An 18,100-nucleotide genomic window follows, 5' to 3' on the forward strand; every position below is an offset into this window, starting at 1 on the left:
GCCATCCTAATATAGGTATTGAATTTTCGAAACCGAGAGTTGCACTAACCAAATTTGGACAGGACATAACTACAATATCGCCTTGATGTCAAAAATAATGTCACAGCCGTTTTTGGTGGTGAAAATTCAAAATATTTGGAATTATTCAATTTATCTGGGTAAAAACACACATAGGTATGGAATTTTCGAAACCGAATTTAGACAGGATATCGCTTTGCTGTCAAAAATGATATCATTGTGATAGAAGAGCTGAACTTATTAAATATCAATCAATATTGGTAGATACGTTACTAATTGTAAATAATTTTTTTTAATAAACTGCTACACAGCGAAATCAATGAAAAATAATTTCTTTTCTAAGACAAGTTTTTTTAGTCACCATATTTTTTATGTCAATGTGGACAAAGCACTAAAGATTAAAAATATTGTTTTTAATATTTTTTTTTATTTTCATATGATTTATTACGTCTTAACTAATATTGGTACGTTACTAATTGTAAATAAAACTTATTTGTGTTTTAAAATAATTATTTTTGTTGTTTTCAAAACAGTAAAAAATAAATGAAAATACAAATCTTATTGATATGAAAACATTTTTTTTTAATCGTTTCAAGTTTTTACAAACATTTATGTGTTAATGTTTTTAAGCATCGCATATTTTACTTTTGAATGTCAGTGTCAATGACCTGCAACACTGACCTAGTTTACTGTTACTACGTACAGGTGACGCGCATGTAAGAAATACGCTTACGAAGGGGGAGGGGGGGTGGCGACGGAGGATAGCCTCCGCTACTCTGCTGACATGCCGATGTTGCAGGTGTTATGATATTACGAGTAAACGCATTAAAAACAACACATTAATATCAAATATATCGTCTCTCACATTCTTATTTACTATTCGACTATATCGTTTTGTAAAAAGCTGTTCGTATAATACCTCTGTGTGGTGTAAGTCTATAACCTTATAAAGGTATTTATTTCAGTGTTTAGTGACGGTATCAATTGTATTGTGTTTTCTTTTTCAAGCTTTTAAGTGAATTTATGAAAATTCATCAAGAAAGAGCTGATATGATTAGAGCCTACTTTGTGCCCAAAGAAAACGATTCTACTGCAAAAACACGATGTCGGGTGGATTATCCCAAAGAGTAGTACCTTACGGCGGGTGATGTGAAATTTGCTTTTTAATAATATTTTCTTTAAATTATGAGACTTGACAACAATGCATAGCCCAGTTGTCAATTGTGCATGCGTTGTGACTGACACGCGCGGTTGTTTGAGAACACACTAGCTTATCCAGAGGCGGGGTAGGAAAATTATTAAAAAATTTGAAAAAATAAACTATTGATACGTGTTTCTAAAGGTCAAAGGTAGCCTCTGTGAAAATATGACCCACAACACACAAGAAACATCATTTATCGATCTTTGTTAGTGTCTTTTTGCGCGTTGGATATTGCTCGTCGAACTACTGTTAAAAATATGCAACGCTGATTATCACTAATTAATATTACAGACATAACTAACACTAATGTTGAGAACGGTGCAGTTTATTTTCATATAAACCTCTGGAGCCCTGGCATTTCCGTGAAGGCTCCCTTCGAAAAAAAATTTGTAACCGCGTCGGTTGGGACGACCGACGTCGACGACATAAAACAATAACCTTCCTTTCTCCTACCCTCCGGCGATCCTTCGTCGGTTGTTGCTCCCATCGGGGAGCACAATGTTTGCCGTTAGAAATAAACGAAACATAGGTATGAATATTTCAATGGCTCGGCTTACGCGCGAGATTTATTAGCCCTGTTGGGAGTCCTGCAGCTATGGCTGGTTTTTTATGACATCCGAGCCATAAAGCCACTACGACGCTGTTATTAACCGGCCAACTCGATACAGGGTAAGTATAATGAAACGTCAAAAACGCAGGTGTATTCTCTCAATGCACACAAATGCCCACAAATCCTTTTAAAGGATGTTTCTTTAATATTGCGAATTTAAAGAGAGATTTCTTGCCAAAAAGTAAGGAGGACAACAAAAATTTAACTCATTTTTTCGTTAAAATGATCTAAGATATGACCTTTTCAAGTTATGACGGACTACATCAATATTTTCTTTAATGTCACTTGAAAGTCCGATACAGGACAAATTAAGATTTTTTTTAAGATTATACATAAAGTAATATTATAGTCGCCACTTACATGTTTTGCTCAGATTACTGCTGCTTCTCTCCTTATTCAACTGCAGGGTCAGAGCCCATTGCAATGCTTCACCTCACTCTACCTGCAAAAAATTATTCCTTAGATATATTTGTTTAAATAATTACCTGTAACGAACCAGTTAGATACAAAAACAAGTACGAATAATACTCATAGACTTTTAAACGCGTTTTCAACTCTCAACACATGGATATTAACTCTCAGATCTCAGGTCTCAGTTCTCAGATCTCAACCGTCTGATCTCACATCTCTACTGTCAAATCCTACTTCTTAACTATCAATATTCAGCTCTCAAATCTCATATTAGCCCAGTAGCTGAAAATATAGTAATACCTCCGACTTTTTTATAACTGTATCGATTTTTCTCAAAATTTAGAATTAGGCTCATCTTACCCCCCACTTCAAAACATATATGCGCTGGGTGTGCTTTTTGTTCTTAAGGGGTGAAAACCTTATTAAAAACCTTAAAACTTATTGGAAAAAAAAGAAAAAATACAAATTTAAGCGTTTTATGTAAACAAATCTTTTTTATTTATGCAGTATGAGTAATTTCATGTGCTATCTAACATGAAACTTAATGTATCCAAAATTTTCAACCCGGAAAAACCTTTAACAACCACCCCTTTGGATGAAAACATTTTTTTTCAACTTGAAACGTTTTAGTTATGCATTTTTATCAAATTAAAATTGATTTCTTGATTAAAAAATCTTTTTTATCGATTGCAACTTTTCAACCCTACAAAAATACCCCTTCTTTCAAAAATAACGTGAAAAAATATTATTGAAAGAATAGAAACATTTTAAGTGTGCATTCGTATTAAATAAACATTTTTTCCCTTCTTATAAAATAATTTCGAATTGATTGCAACTTTTCAACCCTTATTAATTAATACTTTAAATAACTAGATAAATTTCACAGGGTCTAACGACACTTAGAGTGTACGATAGTTCAATAAACAAATAAATCTAAATAAAAAAATTAGATAAATTTGGAACGAATACACTGAAGATGAATTTTTCGAGGCAAAACGTCTGAATCTGGTTCGAGCTGAGGCAGTACAGTATTGGGAGTCATGAAGGCTTGCAAAAAATGTTATAAAATTTACAGGGTCGTATTTAAAAAAATGAAGTTGATGATGGTCCTGGAGAGACGAAATGTTACATATAAAAATTGATTATGCCATTCGATAGAGGGCAAAAACTGTTTTCCAAAATTTCGTTTTTTTTTTCAAATATTTCGAAAACTAATCATGTTAGCCTTGATTTTTTATAGACATAATGTTTGTCCCCTGATTACGCAACTTTGCCCCCATTTAAGCTAGTTCGTATCTCTTACCGTTTTCAAGATCCCTGTAGTAAGAAGCGAATTTGTAAAAGCCTGTATATGTTTGTGTGTGTGTGAGGGTGTGTGAGGGTGTGTACATGTGCGTAGTATAGTATGTATTATAATATAGTACTGGTTTACTCGAATATACACATACTAAATACGTATACATGCAAAAAAATCTAAATGCCTCAAAATTCTTGTTTGACCTAAATTTTCTTAAAATTATCACCTATACACGTGTTTATTTTTTTGGCGATAACTTTCTTACTTTTTAAGATTTTTAATCGCACAAAGGCTCATTTGGCAGGGAAATGTAAGAGCTACGTGAACTGTCGAGTTGATCTTTTTTAAGCCCTTCATTTTTAAGTTTGAAGGGTTTAAAGGGCTAGAAAAAGGTGGTTCTCTCATTCATATGATAACTTAAAATGGCGATATCTCGATTAATATTAATTTTAGAGGAATAAAAAAAATTAAGTAAAACAGCAAAAATAAAGCTAAATTTTTTTACTCTTGTATTTTTTTCGTACACCCCTAATTTTTAAGTTACAGCATATAAATCGATTTTTTTTCAAAAATTTGAAAAATTAACATTTTCAAAAATTAAGTTTTTTTTCGAAATCATGCTTTGTAAGTGAGCCAAAGACCCAGAACATGTTATTTCGATCATATTTCCGTTAATTTTGATTCTAAAGACTTTTAAAACTGCTCATTTTAAAGTTTTTTCAAAGTACTTTAAAAAAGTAGATACAAGTAGTTTTTTTCCTAATATTTATGGTTTTGATGTTATTTAACGTTAACTGGTTCCAATTTAGTTTTTAGCTAACATATAATGTTTAAGAATCCATAACTCGGTTCATATTGCAATTAGAATTAGAAAGAACAAAATTTTATTACCTTTCTTTTTGTCCATTACAACTTTTTCGTTAAATCCAATGGTTTCAAAGTTATTTGCAAAAAACTCTCCGAAAACAAGCACTTTTTCAGTAAAAAATCAACAGTTTCAATGACGAATTACCCGGAAAGTATTGGATTATCCAAAAAACTTTATATAACATTTGTTACTTAAAATTAACTCCTCTATCGATTCCTGTGATTATTTTGGGCGTAAAAATTTCCACCCCCAAGAAGGGGTGGGAACCACCCCCGGGGCAAAACCACACTTCGGCACTATATAAGTTTTGTTCCTGGAGGCATTCCCCACATTCAGTCAAAATTTCACGTCAATCGGTTCAGTTATAAAGAATTCGGAGGTAAAAACCTTGAGTAACTGGACTATATCTTAATTCTCAAATTTTTATTCCAAGGTCTCAACTTTCACAGCCAGATCTCACCAAAGACATTTCAAATCTCAAATGTCATTTGGATATAATCTTAACTCTCAGGTGTTAGATCTCGACTCAACACTCAGATCCAGCTCTATATCTGAAACACTGACAACTGATATCTGAGAGTTGAGATTAGAGAATTGGGAGTTGACCATCTCACCTATCGTAATTGCCATCTACCCAAATGAAAAAATATTTAATCTGCCATAAAATCATCTAAATTATCGCAAAATCTGCTAACATATCGTAAACTCGTTTGATCAACACGGACTATCACTGACCATCCTCAACCATTACCGATCGATAACTACTATTCTCGACTGACACCGTCACCGACCGTCATCTATCATCCTAGATCATCATCGCTAAATATCGACCATCACAGACCGTTACCGACTATCTCCCATCATCGTTGATCATCGTCAACCATCTTTGACAATCACCGTCTGTACTCGACCATCATCGACCATCACCCAACATCTTCGACCTTTGTTTTTTTTTGTTTTAGTAACATCATAATACTACAGTGCCATTTGATGCACAAAGACCATTAAATAACCGTCTTGTACAAAAAAAAGGACCACAGAAGCGAATTATTAAAAACATCCAGTATAGGTACAACAAAAAGTGTAGCGATCAAATATGTCGACTGAGTATTATCACGGGAACGGCTCTATTTTTAAATTACAGTAGACTCCCTGTTGAGTACCAAATGTACGAACAAATACGGTACCTATTTGTGTTGCCCGATAAAAATCTATTTTCATGATCCATTTGCGTTTCTGGGCCAAACATTAAAACCCTGCATGTAGGAACGAAATCGATATTTTAAAATAGACGTAGGTACATCAAAATATTAATAATTCAGGGAATGTAACGGAATAGTTACGAGTTAACGACAAAATGAATTTTTAACTTTATTGCTTTGTATCATGGTCCTACAGGGAGTTCGAATTCACTTACGTTTGATGGAGCCATCATTTAAAACAAAAAAATCCTACCAACCCTTAATTTTTATTGATATTTATTATATTTTATTTCCGAGAAAAAAATGATCAAAGTCTCCAACTTGATATGTACAAAAGTTCGATTAATTAAGGAATATTGACATAGCTGCGTGCATAGAATACAATAAAATACAATGTTTATCACTTTTTTAAACTTCTTTATGCTTAATTCTAAAAAATAAATTAGCGTTGTTCATATCGAGCAATGTGACAGCGGCGTGGCGGTTTATTAACACGAGGTACTAAGGTGTCCAGCCACCACCAATACGCAATTCAGTTGGTATCTGGATTCGACAGTGTCGGAGTGTTTTTTGCGTACCATTATTTCCTTTTCTTGAGGTGTTTTCCAGCGGGTGCGCGAAAATTAGAATCGAAGGTGTTTGGCATGCATCGAAAATGGTGGTGGACAGTTTGAGCATATGTTGTAGTTTGTTTTGTACTCGTGCCTTTAAAAATTACCGAATTTTGCTTTTTGGTAAGTACCTAAATTATTTTTAATATGTATGATTATTTTGGACAACGTGAATCTTTGGGTACTTTAATTAGGTACATATTTTTCAAATTCATAATTTGATTAAAAGTTAAGTTCCTGTTTTAAAAGATTCATAATTACTAAAATTCGAGTTAAAATTTAAGCACGACACTATCTTCGTACTACAAAATCCATACATTTTATTTTATTTATTTAAAAATTGGAAAACAATTGCCATGGAATTTACTAAATGTTTCACAATAATAGTAGTTTACATTTTTTCCATAGGACAAGTCTGCCGCGTGTACACGTAGTGTGCATCAGCAGGTTAAGCGCTATTGACACGTTGTGATGAAACTCCCCAATATTAATACTCGCTGTATTTTGAAAACTGTTAATCTTACGCCACTGTAATATACAACTGTTTTGTTCATTTATAATTACTCTATCTCTATCTCATGCTGAAGTAATGTCAGTTAAACTTCTTACACCCTGTACTTTTTCTAATTGTTAAGGATAGCCTCTGAATAAACATGACCCCCATTAGTAGGAACGGACGAATAAATCTTCCGGTTTTCTAAAACGCGATGCAACTATTCAGCCAAACATTGAAAATTCACGCAGAAATAAAGTTTAAACGGGATTTATGCAAATTATAAGTAGAACGGAAGGTTAGATAGACTGACCGGGAGCCTATATTTGGAAAGGATATGCCTAGTCGAATAAATCGCCAAGGACACAATCAGGAAGAATCCATCTTAATGCGATTGTTTCGGCAAATGGGATTAAACATCGCCAGGAATAGAGTTGCAGTTGATTAAATAAAAAGTAAAACTGGCTCTAAGGAAGCTATACGAAGAATAAAAGGTTCATTCAAGAAGAAGTCTGTCTTACGGATGTATAAGGAAATAAATACTCGCGATAATGACAAATAAGATTCTTACCACTGAAAATAGTAAAATATCGAAAAAACTTCCCAAATATTTATTCCACTTCCACCTATATAGATTCCTAAAGCTATGTATGTAAATTCGAGTATTTATCGTTACCCTGTTTACTTCAGTTGTTTCCTCCCGGCTAATTTATATTCCATCGATTTAAATTGCGATTGAATCAGCTATGTAGTTGTATTAGAATTGGAATATTTTAAAGGTTAGTTTCAGCCTCATAAAACTTGTTTCCAGTAAAAAGAGCTGGTAAACGACGTATTTATTTTTAAGTATTTAGGGTTCTATCAACTCACCTGTTTAGTATCATGTCTCTAGAGAAATCATTAACGGCGAATTGAATCTATCTCGTGAAACAATATTTTTTATTGGAAAAAAGGAATAGCATAACAGCTATGGAAGAAAATGCCTTTGCGGCATATGTTTAAAATAATGTCAAATTAAATTGTGTCTCAACACTCTCAACACACGGAAAAAAATAGTTTTCAAACGATGTATCAAAAAAATAGACAGGTGAATTTCGGTACGTTCTTATTCCAATAAAAAAAAAATACCAAAGGAGAATGGCAAAATAGGAATTGTGTAGAGGTTAAAATTTATTTTAGAAAACTGGGACGTAAATTAGATTGAACTAAGGTCGGTAACGTAATTTGTAGAAAACTGCTGCTTATTATGGCAACGAAAATCGGAAATTAAATGCGAGCGCGTTATTTAGTTTCAAACTTAAGTGAGCCGGTAAAATTTATTGTAAAAGTTGCAATGAACCGGGGAAAATCTAGAACTTTTGATATCCATCCTGGGGAGCAATTATGAGTTCTGGTTAATATGAATATCAATTATTCGGTCTGGAAAGTTCCACGTCGACTAATTCGCCCTTAATGTATGCAATATCATTAAGACTCCGCTTCCGTGCGGCTTACAACGATATCTATAAATAAATACATTTTGTAATTTTTTTTTAGTAACCAACAACAATAAACTGCCACTTCTCAGCTGGTCTCTTAAACTAGTGTTAAGTGAAGTGTAATAAGTATAACCTTATAAAGTTATGCATAATGTACAACGAATATACGAATTTTGAAAGATGAGATTTGACAACAATGCACACTACAGCTACCAACTAGGTATAGCCCGTCTAGCGGTGGGGTATGAAAATTACAAGAAACTGTTAGAAAGGTCAGCTTTTACCACGGAATTTGAGACAAAAATCTTATAAATATGTCCCTAAAAATTTTACACTTACATAGAAACGTATGACGAAACATTTCATCGGGCCCATCGGAAAACGACACCTGGGAATCTTATTGATGTGAGCTGAAAGCGGAAAGTTCCTACCCGTAAAAAATTCGTTACGTTCTTGTTGATTGGAAGGTATTATAAGATTACCTAACATAAAAGAAATAACGATCACAAGAGTGCCGCTAAAAAATGGTACTTATTTGTGAGTAATCAGTTTTTAAGAATTCGAAAGTCCATAAAATGTTTTACCTAATTACCAGTGCTATATTGGGAAAATCGATTTGACGAACTTATTAAAAAAAAAAGAAATAATGGAAACCAAAGTACACGAATACAATTATTATTGTTTTAACCATAAATCACCGACTGTGGGCGTAATAAATCAAACGGTAGGCGATAGCAAATAATGTTCATCGGATAAAATCGTGGTTAGATACGATACCAAAAGATAGTAAAAGAAAAATAAATCGAGTATGAAAGTGTGCACCGGGATAATGCGGTGTGGTTAGAATCGATACCGAATCAGGTGGTGTCTTTTCATTCTAGTTAATTTGGTCTCGGAACGGGATTGGTTTTTCTCTCGGTTTTTCCCGAGGTCTGCCACATTTATATTATTTCAGTTTCCGTGTCTACACACATTCTATATTAACTTTAAGGAAATATATAAATAGTACAGTGTACAAAACCGTACTTATCTTATCAACTTCGACGTCACCTGTTACATGGGTGTTGTATAATAATGAAAAAGTAATATTAACGGAAGGAAGCACAAAAAAAACAAACGCCTAGGTAGGGAATTCTGAAAGGAAGCGTAGTAAGTCGAAGATAGGCAGTTGAAGTGAGAATAGCGCGGAGTGAAAAGTAAGACGATCAGTGTAGTGTGAAAAATATAAAAGTAGTGGAAAATTAAGTGTTTAACCGCTATTAGTTAGCAGTTTCCATTGCTTTATGCTTAAGGGCATACATTTTTCTAAGGTACAATGGTTATACTTATTATTAACGACTGCTCATTATATATTTCATGTTAAAGTATGTATATTGTCGTGGGCGCCCCCGACTTTACAATAATGACTTCTTTGTTTCACATCTCACTTGTTTTTGTCATGATGACGTTGTTAATAAAATATAGATGTTTTATAATAATAATTCTGTATATGTTTAGCCTTCATTGTCTTACGCTCAGGGGCGTATATTTTTCCAATATAAAATTGTTACAATAATTATTATTAAAGATTGCTCATTATTTATTACATGTTAAAATATGTATATATTGCCGTGTCTGCCCAGATATTGCAAAACAACTTCTTTGTTTCACATTTAAATTGTTTTATCTTGATTACGTTGTTCTTTGATTTCTTGTGCTCACTTTATGTCATACGTCTATACGAGCCTTGTTGAGTTTACTAACATTTTCGCCCGTGCGGAACGAATCTGGATTAAGCTCGATTGCCTCCCGTATGGGACTCCAGTGTTATGAAGGATCTTCCGAAATCTCAACTATAGCTGGATTGCCTCCCGTATGGGACTCCAGTACCTTCCGGCTCTGCCGGCTAACTAACACCAAACCTCTTCAGTTTTACTTGGAAGTGTGTATGACTAATATGAGGTAACAGATGACATTTAGTGACACATTAAATGAGACAGGTCTTATTTATCATTAGCAAAGGTTCTTAATTTATGCCTTTGGTTAGCGGTTGTTTTGTATTTATATTTGGGTGGTAAGAGCAACGATCGTGGGTTTCTCTGCCATGCTCTTTCCCCGCAGGAGCTCTAGCTGAGCCTGGCACTCTCATTCTATGTTAAATGGCTGTTAATGTTTTTGTTGTCTTTCTATTTGTTACATGTTCAATTTGAAGACTGTTGTATAATAAAGTTAGGTGTATTTACTATGTTTTTGTTTTATATAATTAAACCATACTTCCCCTCTACAAAGTTAGTAGCCAGCGCCTTCCGGTCAATTAAAAAAAAATGATGTATACAACGTAGGGATTCCTTTATGACGATCACACATGTCTTTGGCCACAACTACGTTTATATTTATTTTTTTCGATCGAACCTATGGTTATACTACAACAGACCGTCTTAATAGCCATTAGATGTAGTTTCCATACACTATTGTTTCTACAACTAGTTGTAATAATGAAAAATAAGCACTTACACCCTATATATCTCGCATTCAAATATTCTATGGACATTTTGGTGTCGATTCAGAATCCCGAAATTTCCGCTAAAACCATCTGAATAAATTACTAGTCTTTATTTAACTTCCAGTCAAGTCATTTGTGATATTTGCCACCTAATTAACAATCGATAGCAGACATTTAGTTTGCAAATAACGACTGACAGTACAGTCCAGCTTCGCATACACTCCAAGCACAAGAAAACTTGTGACTCATCCTCTTACGTTTCTAGAATTTCTTGGTTTCTAGCCATTAATTTAAAGATGTACCAATTAGCGGCATAAAGAAAAAATTAGTTTCAACGTTTCTATCCCTCAAAATTGTCAATAATAATGTAGATACACTTCATCAGTTCGTAATTGAAATTCGATCGACCGTTCGGTTATTCTACCGGGAAATAGTAACATAAATAAAATCAAATCGGCCATTTCTATATTTCGGACTTTCGGACGGAACAGTGGAACTGACAAATCCGGATTTAACCCGGAACTGATGATGTATAAGCAACGCAACGTATATTTGACCTGATTTACAATCCAGAGATTGGAGTGACAGTTTTAGTATCCAGAAAAAAAATAGGCGAAATGAGTTTTCCATAAAATACAAAACATTGCGCGTTTCTCGAATATAGTTATATTAAATAATCCAAAAATAATCCGTATTGCGGGGAGGGAATGGTATTTTATTCTATAAGAAGAAAAGATCGCTATGTCTTTTCTGTTCAGAAAAAATAAAAGAGGAAAATATTTATTATTGAGCATTACATTATATTACAATGACTTTTACGAGTTGGCGGATATACGGTGAATACCGACAAAATGCTGCGACCGCAGAACGAATATACCCGAACCCAAGCATTACAAATTTTGTAATATTCCTGGCCTGTACTTACTTTTTGGGTCATATGGTTTAATTAAACAAGTGTTATTCTTAAAAAATCAACAAACGCCCTGTACAAACAAAACAAGATGAGAGTGTTCCAGACAGGTTATTAAGCAAACTGTTATTACATTGTTTCTTTTACTGAAGGCGGCACCAGTTCTCCATACATCTAACTGCCAGCGGCAAGCTGCCAGACTGTTAATTCTGCAATCTAACAATAGAAGTTATAAATCTTCCATGTCGAAGTGACATTCGAAACGTTGCCGGCTTCCCGAGTACGGGAAACTTAGTTGTCTGACCTATTAGGAGTCTCTGAATATCGGCAAGGACCGCATATCCTTTGTGCCATTATTTGTTCTTGCCGCAAAACTTGAAAATCTAACGAATCTCGCCCGGAAGAACTATAAATTGTGTTTCTGCTGAACTGAAACCGAGTTTCCCTAACAAAACTCCCATTATTATTCGTATATTTGCCTTGGTCGTCAGAGATTCGGCTTTTTAGATAAAGAAACACATAAGTACTTTAGCTTGTCTCAAAGCTGTTCGTAAATTTGTTACGATAGCAAGACATTAAAATCTATTGAACTGAAGCCACTGAAAGATAGACAATACAATAGATGAGATGGATAGGTCAAATGAAAAGACAAACTACAGACATGACAAAACAAAAAATGACAAGCAAGAAAAAGTACAAAATGGCAAAAGACCGGAAACCTACTTCGGAATATTATGGTAAAATCTCTATACAGGGTGGTCCTTAAGTAATTGTACATAGAAGTATGATAGATTTGTGACTTTAAAATATTACGATTTGAGCCAACTTGCCTTAATAAAATATTGATAATAAGAAAGATACAGGGTGTTAAAAGTGAAATTTCAAAATTTATTTTTCGCAATAACTTGAACATTTTTGGACATTTATACAAAAAAAATTTTAACTGGGGGTTTTTTGGTATGAGAAATCATAATTTGGTATCTAATTTAATGTATCTTTTAGAGGGCGCCACATAAGCCACATGTGTGGCATAAATGTACGCTAAACTTTTTTGCCCATCAAGGTAGCGCTCTTTTGGGAAAAAAATATTAAAGGCACGGCATTGTAAGAACAAAAATGTATACTTGTTAACAACCTCTAAACTTAACGGTTTTCGAGATAATCGAATTTTAAAAATCGGCTGCATAATTCTTCTTTAATTCATTACGAGAAATATTAACGTAGAAGTCGTATACGCTTATCATGTTTTTACATCAACAGGATGAATATTAACGTAATAGTAGGAGTTGACATCAAAAATTTAAAAATTTTTAAAAATTTTAAAAATTAAATAAAAGCAGTTAAAATATAAGTTTAATAATCATAATTAGAAATGACATATTAAGAAAAGCAAAAACTAAGCTAACTAACATTACAAGTTTAATTATGTCAAAGTAAGTGTTCGATATGTCCACCATTCTCTTCGATGCATTTATCCATACGTTCCATAAAATATGGCCTCATATTAAATAACATGATTGGTCCAAAAGAAACTGCAGTTGCATTTATTTCTTCCCAAAGTTGGTTGCGAGTATTTATGGGACTTTTATAAACAAGTTGTTTCATTGCGCCCCATACGCCAAAATCGAGAGGATTAAAGTCTGGGCTACGTGCTGGCCAAGGGAAATGACTACCACGACCAATTCAGCGTTCAGGAAAGTTGGTATTTAAATATGTTCTGACTTCTCTCATATAATGAGGAGGTGCACCATCTTGTATAATCCACATATTTTGCCTGAAATTTAGTGGCAATTCTTCCAAAAGATCAATGAAGTCATTTTGTAAAAAATGTAAGTAGTTCTCACCATTCAAAGTATGCGGGAAATCGTATGGCCCTAAAAAATGGTCACCAATGATCCCACACCATACATTTATTTTGAATTCGTGTTGAAAATGTCTTTCTCTTTTAAAATGAGGATTTTCAATTTCCCAGATATGATTATTTCTTAAATTAAAAATACCACGGCGGCTAAATGTTGCCTCGTCCGTAAATAATATTCTATTAATAAAGGTAGGTGGGGTCAAGATTTTGCCTATTTCGGATATCACTTGCAAATTGGTATCTTAATGGTAGATCTGCTGGCAATAAATTTTGCACAGGCGTAAAATGGTAGGGGTGATATTTATCGAGGTTTAGTCTTTTTAAAACTGAAGTTTTACTGATTCCTAAAGCTGAAGATAACCTTCTTGTACTAACTTGAAGATCATCTGCAACGTGAACCAATTTCATCTTCTTGATCAGGCGTAATGATTCTCGGTCGGCCTAAATTATCACGTTTAGGACGAAATGAACCACTTTCGCCTAAATTCCTAAATAGATTTTCAAATGTTTGGTGATTAGGTTGCAGCCTGTTTGGATATCTTCTGAAATATTCCCATTTCGCAGCACGTCCGTTGAAATATTGCTGGCAGTAAATAGTAACCATATCTCTCATTTCTGTATTAGAAAAATTATTGTCTCGGCATTTTCTGCTATTCCTTAATTATCTGAAATATTCAATTAAAACTTTTTCAAACGTCATAGATTATGAAAACAAGAATGTTTAGCTGTTAAAATCATTCGTGACTTCCGTCTACTACGTTACTATTTCTCGTAATGAATTAAAGAATTATGCAGCCGATTTTTAAAATTCGATTATCTCGAAAACCGTTAAGTTTAGAGGTTGTTAACAAGTATACATTTTTGTTCTTACAATGCCGTGCCTTTAATATTTTTTTCCCAAAAGAGCGCTACCTTGATGGGCAAAAAAGTTTAGCGTACATTTATGCCACACATGTGGCTTATGTGGCGCCCTCTAAAAGATACATTAAATTAGATACCAAATTATGATTTCTCATACCAAAAAACCCCCAGTTAAAAATTTTTTTGTATAAATGTCCAAAAATGTTCAAGTTATTGCGAAAAATAAATTTTGAAATTTCACTTTTAACACCCTGTATCTTTCTTATTATCAATATTTTATTAAGGCAAGTTGGCTCGAATCGTAATATTTTAAAGTCACAAATCTACCATACTCCTATGTACAATTACTTAAGGACCACCCTGTATATATTTAAGAATCTTGGTAAGGAAAACAACCGGCACGATATTACCCCAAATATTTGTTTACCTCTCCTCTGTTTCATATCAATAGAACAACAATCCTGGGGCTTTTGTTTATTTAATGCGCCCTCCATTTGCGATAGGGTTTAATACTAAATAAATATGTATGAGCTTCGGTTACAAAGTATGGTATTGCGAAAATAGCTCATTACATTAACACAATCGCTCAATAAAAAAATGTAATATATTTGATGGCAACAGCGTTACGAGTTAATTGTAAGCAACCAAAAGAATATTTTGAAAAACATTCGAAACACTTTCTAGTTTTATTTCTTAAATTTATAACATTTGATTAAAATAATTGTTGGCATTTTACTTTCTTTGCAATCGAAGTACATGCTACACGCACATTTTTCCTTTCCTTGAAGTTAAAGTTTACTTTGCTCTTATTTGCTAATCAGCTAACTGCACTTCTATTTGCGGCCCTGATTAATCCCATTTGCTGAAATAATCAAATTAAGATGAGCTCCGCCCGATCGTGCTCTTAACAATTTATTTGAGTAGACGCACAGGTACATCCTATCTAAATATAAACCCCTAAGTCAGCGTGTGTAAACTAAACGTTCCTCCTACCTTTTCACTCGCCGTTTGCATAAATTTAGTCTAGACTTTCGTTAGCGCTCCGTTTTAATTATATAGCCTCGGCGAAATTTTATTTATCGTCCGTTTCTGGTAGATCAGATAACGAGCTATCTGTAGATACCCAGTCATAAACGATCCTGTCTAGTGACACAAAATCGTCTGTTTACATAAAAAAATTTTTGTAAAGCAATCTCGAAATTGAAAAACCGTTTGGTAAGCTCTACTATTTGTAACACACACGCCCTTATACTTTATACACTACCTACTTTCTACTGTAAATTGAGGACGAATACGTTTATCTGAATAGAGGAACTCGCAGAAAAACATCAGTTGATATTTTGAAATGGAACGTATCTCCCAGGAAGCTATATAGCCACTCATAACTTACCGTACCAAAGATATCTTACACAGTACCGTCAACAACGCGTTTTCCGTGAAGATAGATGCAATTCCCAGGAACCAGGAAGTCAAGGACATATCTAGGTTGCGTGGAGTGTTGCATATTATAAGCGGGTGAGCTTCTTTGTGTGGCTGTTTTATAATGAACAGGGGCTGACTTTTGTTGGAACTGTGGAAAACTAGTTAAGGCAGAACCTGATAAATAATATACGTAGAGGATGACCCACTATTTGATTACAATTATTGTCTCGCAGTTTCCATACAGTTCTCTCAAAAAGGGAATTCGTTACAAGTTATTTCTATCTAACACGTATTAAGATTTAAAATGCAGATGTACATTACAAAATAAATTACTAAGATTAAGAAGTAATCGATTAAAATGAGCGTAATATCCCATTTTTATCAACACAATGCACTGAACTACGTCATATCGTAGATTTACCAAATAAATGAACTTTAAGTAATATAAATTATTGAAGATATTCACGAAATAATATTGTAAACGTATGTATTTTTAACATGTAATACTCGTTATAAAATATTATTTTTAAACAAACTTGGATCGATTCGGTAAAACAAAAATATAATCTTACGCACATCTTAAAATCTTTTAATATAAATGTAATAATTTAATCAAATCTTACAAGTTAAAAAAAACACACGTAGCTGAAATAACATAAACTATTCCATTAATATATCTTATACGGCTATTTTTGAACGTTTACTTTTTCGTATTTAATTCGAAATAGAGATATTACGTCACGACAAAAAAATTTGGATTCGATATTGAAAAATATACTTTACGAAAGTACAACCATCCCTTCCACTTATCTCATATACTTCGACTCGTTCCGTTTTCACAATATAAAGTGAGACGGGGGCTGCTCCCTTAAAAATTTCTGTCATTTATGTCAGCCTTAAGGGGTCTCAAGTATAAATAGGAACGTGAGGGATAGGAGTGACGTAAGCCTACGCCCCTGTCATTTCCAGTATGTTTTGTTCGTTTTGTTATTCTAGAAGGGAGTTTGTGTTCTTATATCAATTAGCCTCACGTGGATTATGGTCTTATCAGGAGCATAAGTAAATCTATTACGAATATAATTTAAAAAATACGCTGATTTCCCCGCGAAAAGCTAATATGTATTTGGATTCTACGTTTATTCCTTAGTTGTGGCGCCAAGAGTTTATTTAATGGAATTTAATTTTTCACCGCATACAGTGTGGACCATTTTGGTGACGCATGTATTGGTATCTTGGAAACTATAAGAGATAGGAAAATTGTTAAATGGGGAAAGTTTTAGAAAGTTCTGTTGCTAACTTAATGGTGCTTGTAGACCTGTCCCAGCTCTTCAGGTTTTTGAGTTATTTTGGAAAAAAGTAAATGTGACATTTTCGAAAATCGTCTGTAACTTTTTTATTTAGAGGACTTTTTAAAATCTGAAAACACTTTTTCACAGCAAGCTTTTTCGAGGAATATCACTGCATATTTAGACTGCGACGTTTCGGTTGCGAGAAACCATCTTCAACTTTCTCTTTTCTTATAGGCGCTATATTGAATTTTAAGCTGAGCAAATAGAGCATTTTTTTGGCTTTTCAATGATATAAGTAAGAAAAAATCAATATTTTAATATTTTTAATAAATCTGACAACCTAGTATTGTCGGAATCTCCGAACAAAATGCTAAAGGGACGACAGTTAGTTTTTCAATATTTTCAACGGTTAAAGAGATATATTTTGGAATTTACATTTGGAATTATTCGAGGCTGAAAACATTCATAGGTATTGTATTTTTGAAACCGTGAGAGTTGCGCGAATCTAAATTTGTACAGGACTTCGTCTTAATGTTAAAAATGTTGTCGCCGCCGTTCTTGGTGGTGAAAATTCGAAATATTTGGAATTGTTCAAATTTCGTGGCTGAAAACGTGGGTATGAGGGTGCGGTTTGGTTTGTTGGAATCTTCGGACGAGAGTTAGTCACTGACTTTTAAAATTAGCGAACAGCACGTAACTTTTTTATTTCTCGACCTAGAAGGGTGCGGTTTGGTTTGTTGGAATCTTAAGTACAAATGCTAGGTGACGCCATTTTAAGTCACGTGACTTTTAAAATTAGCGAACAGCCTGTAACTTTCTTAATTCTCGACCTAGAAGGGTGCGGTCGTAGTTTTACCATCGAAGAATGGAAGTTACAGAGGTACGTGCCAAAAATGAGTTTTCGAAAAAAAAAAGTGATATAAATTTTTATTTTACTGTTCATTTATAATAAAATTAGCTTATCAGTAAACCGATAATCACAGGGTGAATAGAATGTTCGGAATCGTTTTTCTTAACATCTTCCTTGATTTCCGAGATATTAACTTCAAATTTGATACGGATAGTAGGTATTTATTCCATTGTGAC

General features: G+C 33.7%; 1 protein-coding gene across 2 annotated transcripts in view; it reads right to left on the bottom strand.

Annotated features, from left to right (window-relative positions):
• Window positions 1–18,100, bottom strand: part of LOC108903459 — a 141,684-nt gene that overhangs the window by 81,646 nt on the left and 41,938 nt on the right. For both annotated transcript variants that reach the window (XR_001964206.1, XM_018705654.2), the window contains exon 3: window positions 2,190–2,271. The gene's annotated coding sequence lies outside the window, so the exon portion shown is untranslated. The remainder of the gene's footprint in view (window positions 1–2,189; window positions 2,272–18,100) is intronic.

Source organism: Anoplophora glabripennis, unplaced genomic scaffold (assembly GCF_000390285.2).
Source record: "Anoplophora glabripennis isolate ALB-LARVAE unplaced genomic scaffold, Agla_2.0 scaffold82, whole genome shotgun sequence".
In the NCBI taxonomy this organism is placed as follows: domain Eukaryota; kingdom Metazoa; phylum Arthropoda; class Insecta; order Coleoptera; family Cerambycidae; genus Anoplophora; species Anoplophora glabripennis.